The sequence below is a fragment of the Elephas maximus genome, chromosome 6 (assembly GCF_024166365.1).
Source record: "Elephas maximus indicus isolate mEleMax1 chromosome 6, mEleMax1 primary haplotype, whole genome shotgun sequence".
Lineage (NCBI taxonomy): Eukaryota > Metazoa > Chordata > Mammalia > Proboscidea > Elephantidae > Elephas > Elephas maximus.
In genome coordinates this window covers 13,827,309-13,840,375 of record NC_064824.1, presented here as the reverse complement: position 1 = coordinate 13,840,375, position 13,067 = coordinate 13,827,309, and the positions used below count along the sequence as shown (strand labels likewise).

General features: G+C 41.1%; 1 long non-coding RNA gene across 2 annotated transcripts in view; it reads left to right on the top strand.

Moving 5' to 3' along the window:
- Window positions 1–13,067, top strand: part of LOC126078516 (uncharacterized) — a 296,796-nt gene that overhangs the window by 104,590 nt on the left and 179,139 nt on the right. Inside the window, exons 2-3 of one of the 2 annotated variants that reach the window (XR_007518067.1) lie at window positions 5,969–6,078; window positions 6,576–6,623. This is a non-coding gene — a long non-coding RNA (uncharacterized LOC126078516). Of the gene's footprint in view, window positions 1–5,968; window positions 6,079–6,575; window positions 6,624–13,067 lie in introns of those variants that run through there. The other variant, XR_007518068.1, reaches the window with a different exon arrangement.

The following is a 13,067-nucleotide window of genomic DNA, read 5'->3' as shown; positions in this document are numbered from 1 at the left end:
TGCTCTGGTAATGGTGCCTCAGGGTTCACCGCGATTGAGGCCCAGTAAGTCCTCTCCACTTCTGATCAGTCTCTTCCTCCCCCTGCCCCTCAGTTTGTTGTCTAAGCTTGCCTTTGATGCTCAGAGCTCCCAGCTTGTCACAATTATACTGGTTTCACTTGTTTTTTCAGGTCTTAAAGAGGGCTTGTTGGTAGCGTCTGTCTATTCCGCCATCTTATCTCTGCCTCGATACTCCCCAGCTGGTTTTTGAAGTATGGGTGGCATAGCTTCCAGCAATAGGAGCAATAGAAGCCCTGGTGGTGCAGTGTTTAAGAGTTCAGCTGCTAACCAAAAAGTCAGCAATTTGAATCCTCCAGGTGCTCCTTGGAAACCCTATGGGGCAATTCTTCTCTGTACTATAGGGTTGCTATGAGTTGGAATTGACTTGATGGCAACGGGTTTGATTTTGTTTTTTTAAATCTTCCAGCATCATAGCAACATGAAAGCCACCACAGTATGACAAACAGATGGATGGGTGGTAAGTTTTAGGATGGGCATGGGTTAAGAGTTTGAAACCTGACATACATTTTAAAGTGTATTGATAGAAGCTACCAGAAACTCTTGTCAACCAAAGAGGATTCTAAAAATAATAAAGGTTTTTTTTTTTTTTTTTTTTCCAATGTGGCCATATACATTTTTCTAATTCCTTTTGGAATAAAGCAAGCATGTGCCTTGCAGCTCCTTTTAATCTGTCACTCAACCTAACAGGTGTCAAGAGGCTGGCACCCAAATGTGAATTACATAATGAGTGAGTGGAAAGCATTTTTTTCTGACATAAGTATTTCTTAATTTACATATTGTTCATCTGGTTTTTAAAATATGGAGACTTATTTTTTGTGGTAGTCAAATATATCTTTGAAAGCCTGTAAGTTCTCAGTAAGGATTAAAGGAATTTTTTTGCCTAAAAAAGTAAAAGCTGTTCTTTTGGGTCCCAAAGTACTGCTGTTTGGAATTCAGGAGGTTTATTTGTATTTCATTAATCATTATTACTTGAGGGTCAATAATAATAGTAGTAAGAGTGATAATAATAGCCTTTGTCACTCTTGCTCCTTTGCTTAAGAGGCGCCAAAAGGTGTATGGACATAGCATACTGAAATCTTCCATCAAGCTAAGCCCTATGCCTCCATGGAGGAGATGTAATTGAAATGGGATTTCAGAGGCCCAAGAAGGACAGCATGTACCCCAAAACACTGATAATCGAGGTCTGAAATTTCTTTTCTTGGGAACATAACTAGTTGCCATTGAGCTGATTCTGACTCATGGTGACCCCATGTGTGTCGGAGTAAAAGAATTATTTATTTATTTAATTTATTTGTGTGTGTGTGAAAATATACACAGCAAAGGATACACCATTTCAGGAAATTCTACATGAACAATTCAGTGACATTGTTTATAATCTTCAAGTTGTGTAACCATTCTCACTATTTCCAAATTATTCTGCCATCATTAACGTTAAGTCATTGCCCCCTAGGCTTCTCATCTAACCTTTCAACATGCTGTTTGCCAATTTGATCCCACATAAATCAATCTTTCAGAGAGCATACTGCTCAAGGCAGATGCACTTTACTCATTAGGCTAAACTAATATTTGGCTCAAAGGTGACTTTCAGGAAAAGTTTTGGCTTGAGATTTAAAGTTTAAAGATTATCTCAGAGCAATAGTTTCAGGTGTTCATCCAGCCTTGATGGCTCCGGAAGGTCTGGATTCTGTTAGAATTTGTAAATTCTGTTCCCCCCCCCCCCTTTTGATCAGGATTCTTCTACAGGATCTTAGATCAAAATATTCAGTAATGGTAACCAGACATCATCTGGTTCTTCTGGTCTCATGGAATAGAAGGCAGATGTGTATAGCGCCTGAGGTCTTAAAAACTTGCAAGTGGCCACACAAAGGACAACAATAGGTTTCCATTCTGCTGGAGTAACAGAGGAAGGAGAGTCAGGAACTGGAAGAGGAAATGCTGTCACCATGAAATTCTGCCTTCTAATCCATGGGGTTTTCAATGGCTGATTTTTCAAAAGTAGATCACCAGGCCTTTCTTCCGAGGTGACTCTGGGTGAGCTGGAACCTCCAATCTTTTGGTTAGCAGCACCACCCAGGGACTCCCATGTGAACATACTGAGAGGGAAATGACAGGAAGTAGGTTGAGGTGGGAGTGGGGTGGGAACTCCCAGGCACTGGATGACAGTGGGACAACAACACAGCTAGCTGGAGCAGGCAGGCATGGGTAGCAGTGACGGTGTTCCCACAGCATTCCCCCTCCCAAGGACTGTGCAATTCTGATTTGGCACTTCCTGAGGGTAGGCACGGCCCCAAGTCCTTGGGCGGGAGCCTGGATGGTTGAGCCCTGGTGCAGTCTGCTACCTGAAGTGCCCCTGCACTGTAGCTCCTCCACTCCGCAACCCCCCTGCAGCAGCAGTGATGAAGCTTGCTCTAAAAGAGGCAAGGAAGCCCAGTGATAATCCATGACTGCACATCTGGTGCCCTCGGTAGCGCTGCACCTGCAACGGAAACAGTGGAAGACTGTTTGCAAATACACACAGGCCTTGTCAAAGGATGTCTTGAACAGAAAACACTGAGATTAGCTTCTCCAGAAATGCTTTCGGTGCAATAACCATTACTATCGATGACCTAAATCTTTCAGATACGTTATGTCAGGTGATTGTCGGAAAGCTTCAAGTAGACGCTAGTACAATTTTAAATGTATCAGACATCTGAGGCCAAAAAGTTGAACAGCACAAGCTCACACCCTGGTAATGGGCAGAGACCACAGGCCACATCCTTTTCGACGGACAGCATTATTTCTTGTGCTCTGCACCACCACCTGCACCTAGCATGTCGCTCAGTCTGGCCTAGACTTTGGTATTTTCTCTGTGGGAGTAGGGTTCTGATACTGGGGAGAGCGGGGCCTCCCTGATGTGCCTATTTGCTGTGTTGATCAGGGGCAAGTATGTCTAGGAGAGCCTTGTGCAGCTATAGACAGGGTCCCTTTCAGTGTATCATGGAGGGACCTGAAAGAGGCCCTGCTGGGAACCAGCTGGTGGAGTCTCTGTGGGCTCTATTGTGACCTGCAGCCTCACCTCTGATCATCTGTCACAGACAAGGGAGGCCAAGAAGGCTGCCATGTGAGATGCAAGGAAAAAAGGGCAGACACATAAAAAAAACAGAAAGGACCCCTCGCTGCTGAGTGAAACCTTGCTTCTTTAAGGAAAATATATCTTTCTCTGTCTCTCTCACTATACATATAAAACCAGTTTCCTTCAAGTTGATTCTAACTCTTGGCGACCCCATGTTTATCAGAGTAAAACTGGGAGTCCCTGGGTGGTGCAGATGGTTAATGCACTCAGCTGCAACCTGAAAGGCTGGAAGTTCAAATTCACCCAGAAGCACCCAGGAAGAAAGTCCAGGAAATCTACTTCCAAAAACATCAGCCATTGACAACCGTATGGAGCATAGTTCTCTGTATACGTACTTCTGTTATATTCCACTTTCCACATGGATTGCAATATTATTTAACTACTAATTATTGAGCATCTACTATGTACCGGACACTGTTCTAGGCACTGAAGATGTAACAGTGAACAAAACAAATCAAAATACCTGCCCTTGTGGAAATTAAGTGTAATTGAATTAGACAGGAACATCCAATATCAAAAGGAAAAGATATGTGATTATATGAAGTGCAAAAAACATTCGTATTTAAGTGATACTGTAAACAAAAACAAATGCTAAATGACAGATTGAGTAAACACAAATTGCAATCAATACGCCAAATCAAGTGATATGTGTGATATAGCACTAGCCAACTCTTTTTATACCACGACACATATACTAAAGGGTATTACTTGTTTGCTATCGTGGGGTAAATGGGTGGGGTGGTGTGAGCATTGAGGCCTGAGTTTCTGAGGCTTCAGGCCCATCTCAGTTGCTGGAAGGCTAAAGCTATGGACATTCCGGCATGCTTACACCCCATTTGTGGCAAATACCCAATGTGGAGCGCTTGGCAAATTCTGCATAATATACCAAAAGCTCCTACAAACTGAACAAATTACACCCCATTCAATAGTATAGTGGGGAAAATGGGATGATTAGACAATCTACAAAATTTACAGAGAAAATGCAGAGGCCTAAAAAAGTCATCCACAAGGATAACTAGAGAAATACAAATTAAGGCACCTTTTCTACTGACAAAGAACCTCCTGCAAGCTGGCGATGCTGGGAGAGACCCACACTCTCAGATCTTCTGGTGGAAATGTGAGCTGTTGTGCTTCTAGAACACAGTCTGTTCTGATCTATGAAAACTAAAAATACACCTATTGTATACAAGGATAATTCTTACAGCCTTATCTAATGCTAAAGGGCTGGAAAGAACCAAAGTATCTGTTCAATAATAACTGGGAAACTAAACAAAAGATACACCCAAGTTCGGGGGCTCCGTGCAACTATGATTCCTCATATCCTGGAGAGAAATGAGGGTCAAGGCACGATGTCAAGTGGAGAAAGCAAGGAGTGGACTCTTGGCTATGTCTAGTAATGACCTGGAAGTCTATACACATGTGCAAGTGTTTGCAAATTCCTGGAACTCTGGAGACACAGGAGCCTGAGTCGTTTGTACATTTGAATTCCTCATTAGACCCGGAGCTCCTTAAGAGCAGGAGGAACAGTAGGGCCATATGGAGGAGAAGTTTAGAAATGATGCTGTGGTGAGAAAACCGAAAGAATGATAGAGGAGAAGGAAGAAGAGGGGAGTGACCAGAAGAAGAATCTGAGGACCTGGCACTCTTCCTGCACTCAAGAACATTCTGGGGTCATACAGGTTTATGGCTGACACCATTTGGAGGACTCTTTGACCTGTGGCACCTCATGGGGCTAGAGAGTTTGGAGATTGTCAGTCTTCACATGTCACAAGGGGAAGGTGTGTGGGATTTATGAATCTAGCAGTGATGGGCATCAAATAACAATTGTCTTCAAGCCTTCAGGCTCAAAAAATAACTCTGGCTATGACCTCAACCCAAGTATGCTCTCCCCTGATGAAAGTGCAAAAATGATCCTTCTCTGGTCTAAGATTTCAATTTGGCAAGCATGTATGAGTACTTCCTAGGTCCCTAGGATGCACCATGCCACATGGGGGTGACAACATGGCCTCTACCCTCTGTGGGGCTGGCAGTCCTGGGAGGGGGCAAACTTGTGAACAATGATGGTTCCACTTTTGACAGAGAACCTTGCAGGGAGCCACCGGGATGTCTACACTTGGTTCTGCCAGGAAGAACTGATGCCCAAATCTAGTGTCATTGTTCTTAGCATAAGTCCTTCTCATTCAGCCCTTTATTTTATTCACTCACCATCAAATATCTGTGGAACATCTATTTTGTGATGAGCCCTGTGATAGACTCTTCCCAGTGTCTCCTGTAAAAATCAGGTCAAGCACAGTGTCCGTTCTCATGAAGCTCACAGTCACAGTCACAGGGGGAGACAAAAAGATAATGCTTACCACATAGTATAAGAAATGAGATATTGGGAGAAATTCCTAATGTTCTTATTTTACTTGTGTTGCTGCGATGGGACGTGGGAGAGCAAGGAACAAAGGTGGTCAGGGTGGCTTCTTAAAGAAAGCAGTATACAGGTAAGGTCTGGGAGCAGGAGTAGGGACTGGCCTCTAACATAATTTCTGACATGTAAAGAATAATGAGCCCATAAAGAAATGAACGAAGTAAGTGTGTTTCTGGCAGAAGAAACATGCCCAAAGAAGAATCAAGTGAAAGATAGAGGGGGTACAGTGCATTGAAGGAGTGTGTATGTGTGTGTTCGCACATGTGCACACTCACGTGTGTGGTTGTGTGTGTGAGAGTGTGTGAGTGTGTGTATGTTGATGAGTTAGTTTAATTTGGATATCTAGCACTGAGTTCACTGTCCATTTACACTTTTCTTTACAGATGTGAAGGATGGAAACGCTGACCTTTTCATCTGGCGTGGATTAATGAAATGATTTGGAGTCCAGCAGTTTGAAAAACCAAGTTTCTGCCCACACTGAAAATACACAAACGTATGTAGTCAAGACAGGTTTTTACTAATCAAAGACTTTTCCTAATTGAAACTCTTGGTTATTTTAAGCAACATACGCCTAGTACCTCCATTTTCCAACAGGTATAAAGATAACAAATTTGACTTTCTTTTAAATAACGTATTTATCTCTCGCTAGTTTGACAGTTACAAAGAACTTTTTATATAAATTATCTACTTTGATCCTGACCTTTGAACTTTTGTTTTCATCCTGTGGGCAATATACAAAATGAGAAGTAAAAAGAAAAATAATCTGCCTACTGATCAATGGACAATGTTACAGATGCTTAATATAATTACAGGAGCCCTGGCGGTGTAAAGGTTAAAAACTTGGCTGCTAACCAAAAGGTCAGCAGTTCAAATTCACCAGCTACTCCTTGGAAACCCTATGGGGCAGTTCTACTCCGTCCTAAAGGGTGGCTATGAGTTAGAATCGATTTGATGACAACGGATTTAATATACTTCTTCAATCTTTTTCAGTCAACTAACAACAAACAACAAGAATTCCTGACGAAGAAAAAATCTTTCAAAGATAAGATCAATATTCTGAAGTACTAAATGTGGAAATCTGTGATGTATTTTGAAACCTAATTGATTTACAAAACCCATGAATACATTGCAAAGGAAATAAAAAAATACGTTCCTATAATTTGCTGGGAGCAGGGTATAGTCTTTTGAGAGCAGCCTGTAGACAATTGAAGTTGTGTCTGAAGGGAGAGGGATACAAATAAGGCCCTGATTCTAGACCCAAGCCTCTGTTATGTGGTCCAGTAACCCACCCCAATGCCCTGGCCCTCCATCTGTGAAATGAGGGGTTTGCCATGATTACTTGCAGCTTGCTTTACGTGTTCAAGTAGCTTCCACAGTTTGCGTTTCTTTTTCACGGTGGTCCTGTAAAGTAGCTAGACCCTAATTTAACAGGCCCAGAAAAGTTAGGAGGCTTGCTCACACGTGGCAGAGAAGGGTCCCTTGGCATGCAGGTGTCTACGTCCTGCGAAAACCTGGAACTCTTGAGGTACCTGGTGGTGTCCCAGAGGGGCTTCCCAGGGTGAGGCAGGTGTCCGACTCAGCATTCTGACCTCATGGCTCCCCTAGACAGGGACAACGGAAATTAGGGCACTCCTGAGAAGGAAAGGCAGCAAGGGATAATTTTAACACAATAGTATGAAATTTTCATTTTAAAACAAGGCTTATTTTCTCCGAGTTTCTAAGATTCGCAACCACCAGAATTCGCACCCCTCAGATGCAAAGGTTTGCTCTGGTGTTGGGGAGAGGAGGCTTTCTCAAAATCCAAGTCAAAACATTTTCAAAAAATAAAAATTGCTTAATTTAATCAACAGCTTTGGACTGTTCTTTTTTCTAATATAACAGCTTTATTGAGATATAATTCACAAGTCATGCAATTCACTGATTTAAAGGGTAAAATTCAATGGTTTTTAGGGTATTCATAGACTAATGCAATCATCACCTTAATCAAATTTAGAGCATTTTTTATTACCACTGAAAGAAACCCTATCTATCACCTTATTAGTTTCCCTACAGGCTGTACCCCTTCCTTGCCTGTCCTAGGCAACCACTAATTTACTTTCCGTCTCTATGTGTTTGCCTATTTCGGATGTTTCATATAAATAAAATCAAATAATATGTGTTCTTTTGTGCCTGGCTTCTTTTACTTTATTGCATGTATCAGTACTTCATTCATTTTTATTGCTAAATAATATTTTATTGTATAGCTATAAAGGAGCCCTGGTGAGACAGTGGTTAAACTCTGCTTTTAACCAATGGGAAACCCTGGTAGCGTAGGGGTTAAGTGCTACAGCTGCTAACCAAAGGGTCGGTAGTTCGAATCTGTCAGGTGCTCCTTGGAAACTCTATGGGGCAGTTCTACTCTGTCCTATAGGGTCGCTATGAGTCGGAATCGACTCGATGGCACTGGGTTTGGTTTTGGTGTTTTTTAACCAACAGGTCTGTAGTTTGAACCCGCCAGCCATCCGCGGGAGAAAGATGTGGCAGTCTGCTTCTGTAAAGATTCACAGCCTTGGAAACCTATGGGACAGTTCTACTGTTTCCTAAAGGGTCGCTAATTAGTCCGAGTCAACTGGACAGCAGTGAGTTTGGTTTTGATACGGCTATACCACATTTTTTTGAATCCACTCATAAGTTGATGGACATTTCGGTTGTTGCCATATATTTTAGCTTTCATGAATAATGCTGTTCAAATTTTGTGTTAACGTATGTTTTCATTTCTGGGAGTGAAACTGCTGTATCATGTAAGTCTAACTTTCTGAGGAACTGGCAGACTATTTGTCATAGTGGCTGCATCATTTCATATTGCCAGAAACAGTTTATTTCTGGATTCCTGGTTCTATTTCATTGATCTATATGTTTATTCTTATGCCAGCACCATACTGTCTTGATTACTGTAGCTTTGGAGTAAGTTTTAAAACCGTGAAGTGTGAGCCTCAAACAGTTCTTTTGCAAGATTCTTTTTGGATATTTTGGGTTCATTGCATTTCCACATGAATTTTAGGATCGGCTTGTCTTCTGATTCAGAAGTAACAGATGTCTTTCACTTATTCAGGTCTTTATTTTCTTTCAATAGTATTTTGTAGTTTTCAGAATACGAATTTTGCATTTCTTTTGCTAAGTTTAGTCCTAAATATTTTAGTCTTTTTGAGGCTATTGTAAATGAAATTTTTCTTATTTAATTTTTAATGTACTTTTTTTTTTCATAGAGTTTTTTTTTTATTGTACTTTAGATGAAGATTTACAGAACGAACTAGCTTCTCATTAAACAGTTAGTACATATATTGCTTTATGACATTGGTTAACAAACCCATGCCTTGTCAGTACTCTCCCTTCTATACCTCGGGTGACCTATTACCAACTTTCCTGTCCCCTCCTACCTTCTAGGCCTTGCCCCTGGGCTGGTGTGCCCTTTTAATCTCATTTTGTCCTATGGGTCTGGCTAATCTTTGGCTAAAAGGTGAACCACCAGGGTGACTTCATTACTGAACAAAAAGGGTGTCTCCAGTCTCTGTCAGGCCAGTAAGTCTGGTCATTTTTGCGTTAGAATTTTGTTCTACATTTTTCTGCAGCTCTGTCTAGGACCCTCTATTGGAATCCCTGTCAGAGCAGTCAGTGGTGGTAGCTGGGTATCATCTAGTTGTACTGGATTCAGCCTGATAGAGGCCGTGGTAGTTGTGGTCTGCTAGTCCTTTGGACTAATCTTTTCTTGTGTCTTTAGTTTTCTTCATTTTCCCTTGCTCATGAAGTGGTGAGACCAGAGGAGTATCTTAGATGGCTGCTCACAGGCTTTTAAGACCACAGACACTACTCACCAAGGCAGAATGTAGAACTTTTTTTTTTTTATATAAAATATGTTACACCAATTGAGCTAGATGATCCCTGAGACCATGGTCCCCACAGCCCTCAGCCCAGTAATTTGGTGCCTAAGGGACTTTGGATTTGTCCATGGAGCTTCCATGACCTAACCCTGAACAAGTTGTGCTGGCTTGCACACTATTGTGTACTGTCTTACCCTTCACCAAAGTTACCACTTACCTATTTTCTATTTAGTGTTTTTCCATCTCCACCACTCCCCTCCACTGCAACCATCATAGATTGTTTCTTTTTCTGTGTAAACCTTTTCATGAGTTTTTTAAAAATAATTTTTATTGTGCTTTAAGTGAAAGTTTACAAATCAAGTCAGTCTCTCTCACAAAAACCCATATACACCTTGCTAAACACTCCCAATTACTCTCCCTCTAATAAGACAGCCCGCTCTCTCCCTCCACTCTCTCTTTTTGTGTCCAATTTGCCAGCTTCTAACCCCCTCCACCCTCTCATCTCCCCTCCAGGCAGGAGATGCCAACATAGTCTCAAGTGTCCACCTGATCCAAGAACCTCACTCCTCAGCAGCATCCCTCTTCAACCGATTGTCCAGTCCAATCCTTGTCTAAAGAGCTGGCTTCGGGAATGGTTCCTGTCCTGGGCCAACAGAAGATATGGGGGCCATTACCACCAGGGCCCTTCTAGTCTCAGTCAGACCACCAAGTCTGGTCTTATGAGAATTTGGGGTCTGCATCCACTGTTCTCCTGCTCCCTCAGGGGTTCTCTGTTGTGCTCCCTGTCAGGGCAGTCATGGGTTATAGCCGGGCACCGTCTAGTTCTTCTGGGCTCAGGATGATGTAGTCTCTGGTTCATGTGGCCCTTTCTGTCTCTTGGGCAGGTAATCACCTTGTGTCCTTGGTGTTCTTCATTCTCCTTTGACCCGGGTGGGTTGAGACCCACTGACACATCTTAGATGGCTGCTTGCTAGTGTTTAAGACCCCAGATGCCACTCTTCAAAGTGGGATGCAGAATGTTTTCTTAATAGATTTTATTACGCCAGTTGACTCAGATGTCCCCTGAAAACATGGACCCCAAATCCCTGCCCCTGCTATGCTGGCCTTCGAAGCATTCAGTTTATTCAGGAAGCTTCTTTGCTTTTGGTTTAGTCCAGTTGTGCTGACCTCCCCTGTATTGTGTGCTGTCTTTCCCTTCACCTAAAGTAGTTCTTATCTACTATCTAATTAGTGAATACCTCTCTCCCACCCTTCCTCCCTCCCCACTCTGGTAACCACAAAAGAATGTTTTCTTCTCAATTTAAACTATTTCTCAAGCTCTTATAATAGTGGTCTTATACAATATTTGTCCTTTTTCAACTGACTGATTTCACTCAGCATAATGTCTTCCAGGTTCCTCCATGTTATGAAATGTTTCACAGATTTATCACTGTTCTTTATTGATGTATAGTATAGCATTGTGTGAATATACCATAATTTATTTACCCATTCATCCGTTGATGGGCACCTTAGTTGCTTCCGTCTGTTTGCTATTGTAAGCAGTGCTGCAGTAAACATGGGTGTGCATATATCTGTTTGTGTAAAGGCTCTTACTTCTCTAGGATATATTCCAAGGAGTGGGACTGCTAGATCGTATGGTAGCTCTATTTTTAGCTTTTTAAGGAAATGCCAAATCAATTTCCAAAGTAGTTGTACCACTTTACATTCCCACCAGCACTGTAAAATTGTTCCAATCTCTCCAGAGCCTCTCCAACATTTATTATTTTGTGTTTTTTGGATTAATGCCAGCCTTGTTGGAGTGAGATGAAATCTCATTGTAGTTTTAATCTGCATTTCTCTAATGGCTAATGATCGTGAACATTTCCTCATATATCTGTTAGCTACCTGAATGTCTTCTTTAGTGAAGTGTCTGTTCATATATTTCGCCCATTTTTTAACTGGGTTATTTGTCTTTTTGTAGTTGAGTTTTTGCAGTATCATGTAGATATTAGAGATCAGGCGCTGATCAGAAATGTCATAGCTAAAAACTTTTTCCCAGCCTGTAGGTAGTCTTTTACTCTTTTGGTGAAGTCTTTGGATGAGCATAGCTGTTTGATTTTTAGGAGTTCCCAGTTATCTAGTTTTTCTTCTGCATTCTTAGTAATGTTTTGTATACTGTTTATGCCATGTATTAGGGCTCCTAAAGTTTTCCCTATTTTTTCTTCCATGATCTTTGTCGTTTTAGATTTTATATTTAGGTCTTTGAACCATTTTGAGCTCATTTTTGTACCTGGAGTGAGGTATGGGTCTTGTTTCATTTTTTTGCAGATGGATATCCAGTTATGCTAGCACCATTGGTTAAAAAGACTGTCTTTTCCCATTTAACTGTTTTGGGGCCTTTGTCAAATATCAACTGCTCATATGTGGATGGATTTATGTCTGTATTCTCAATTCTGTTCCATTGGCCCATGTATCTGTTGTTGTACCAGTACCAGGCTCTTTTGACTACTGTGGCAGTATAATAGGTTCTAAAATCAGGTAAAGTAAGGCCTCCCACTTTGTTCTTCTTTTTCAATAAAATGCCTTATTTATCCGGGGCCTCCTTCCCTTCCATATGAAGTTGGCGATTTGTTTCTCCATCTCATTAAAGAATGTCATTGGGATTTGGATAGGAATTACATTAAATGTATAAATTGCTTTTGGTAGAATAGACATTTTTATAATATTAAGTCTTCCTATCCACCAGCAAGTATGTTTTTCCACTTATGTAACTCTCTTTTGGTTTCTTGCAGAAGTGTACTGTAGTTTTCTTTGTATAAGTCTTTTACATCTCTGGTAAGATTTATTTCTAAGTATTTTATCTTCTTGGGGGCTACTGTAAATGGCATTGATTTGGTGGTTTCCTCTTCGATATTCTTTTTGTTGGTGTAGAGGAATTCATCTGATTTTTGTATGTTTATCTTGTATCCTGATCCTCTGCTGAACTCTTCTATTAGTTTCAGTAGTTTTCTTGAGGATTCCTTAGGGTTTTCTGTGTATAAGATCACGCCATCTTTAAATAGAGACACTTTTACTTCTTCCTTACCAGTCTGGATGCCCTTTATTCCTTTATCTAGCCTAGTTGCTCTGGCTAGGACCTCCAACACAATGTTGAATAAGAACAGTGATAAAGGGCATCCTTGTCTGGTTCCCGATCTCAATGGGAATGCTTTCAGGCACTCTCCATTTCGGGTGATGTTGGCTGTTGGCTTTGTAGAAATGCCCTTTATTATGCTGTGGAATTTCCCTTCTATTCCTATTTTGCTGAGAATTTTTATTATGAATGAGTGTTGAACTTTGTCAGATGCCTTTTCTGCATCAACTGATAAAATCATGTGATTCTTATCTTTTGTTTTATTTATGTGGTGGATTACATTAATTGTTTTTCTAATGTTGAACCATCCCTGCATGCCTGGTATGAATCCCACTTGGTCATGGTAAATTATTTTTTTTGATATGTTGAATTCTATTGGCTAGAATTTTTTTGAGGATTTTTGCATCTATGTTCATGAGGAATGTAGATCTATAATTCTCTTGTGGTGTCTTTACCTGGTTTTGGTATCAGGGATATGGTGGCCTCATAGAATGAGTTTGGCAGTATTTTGTC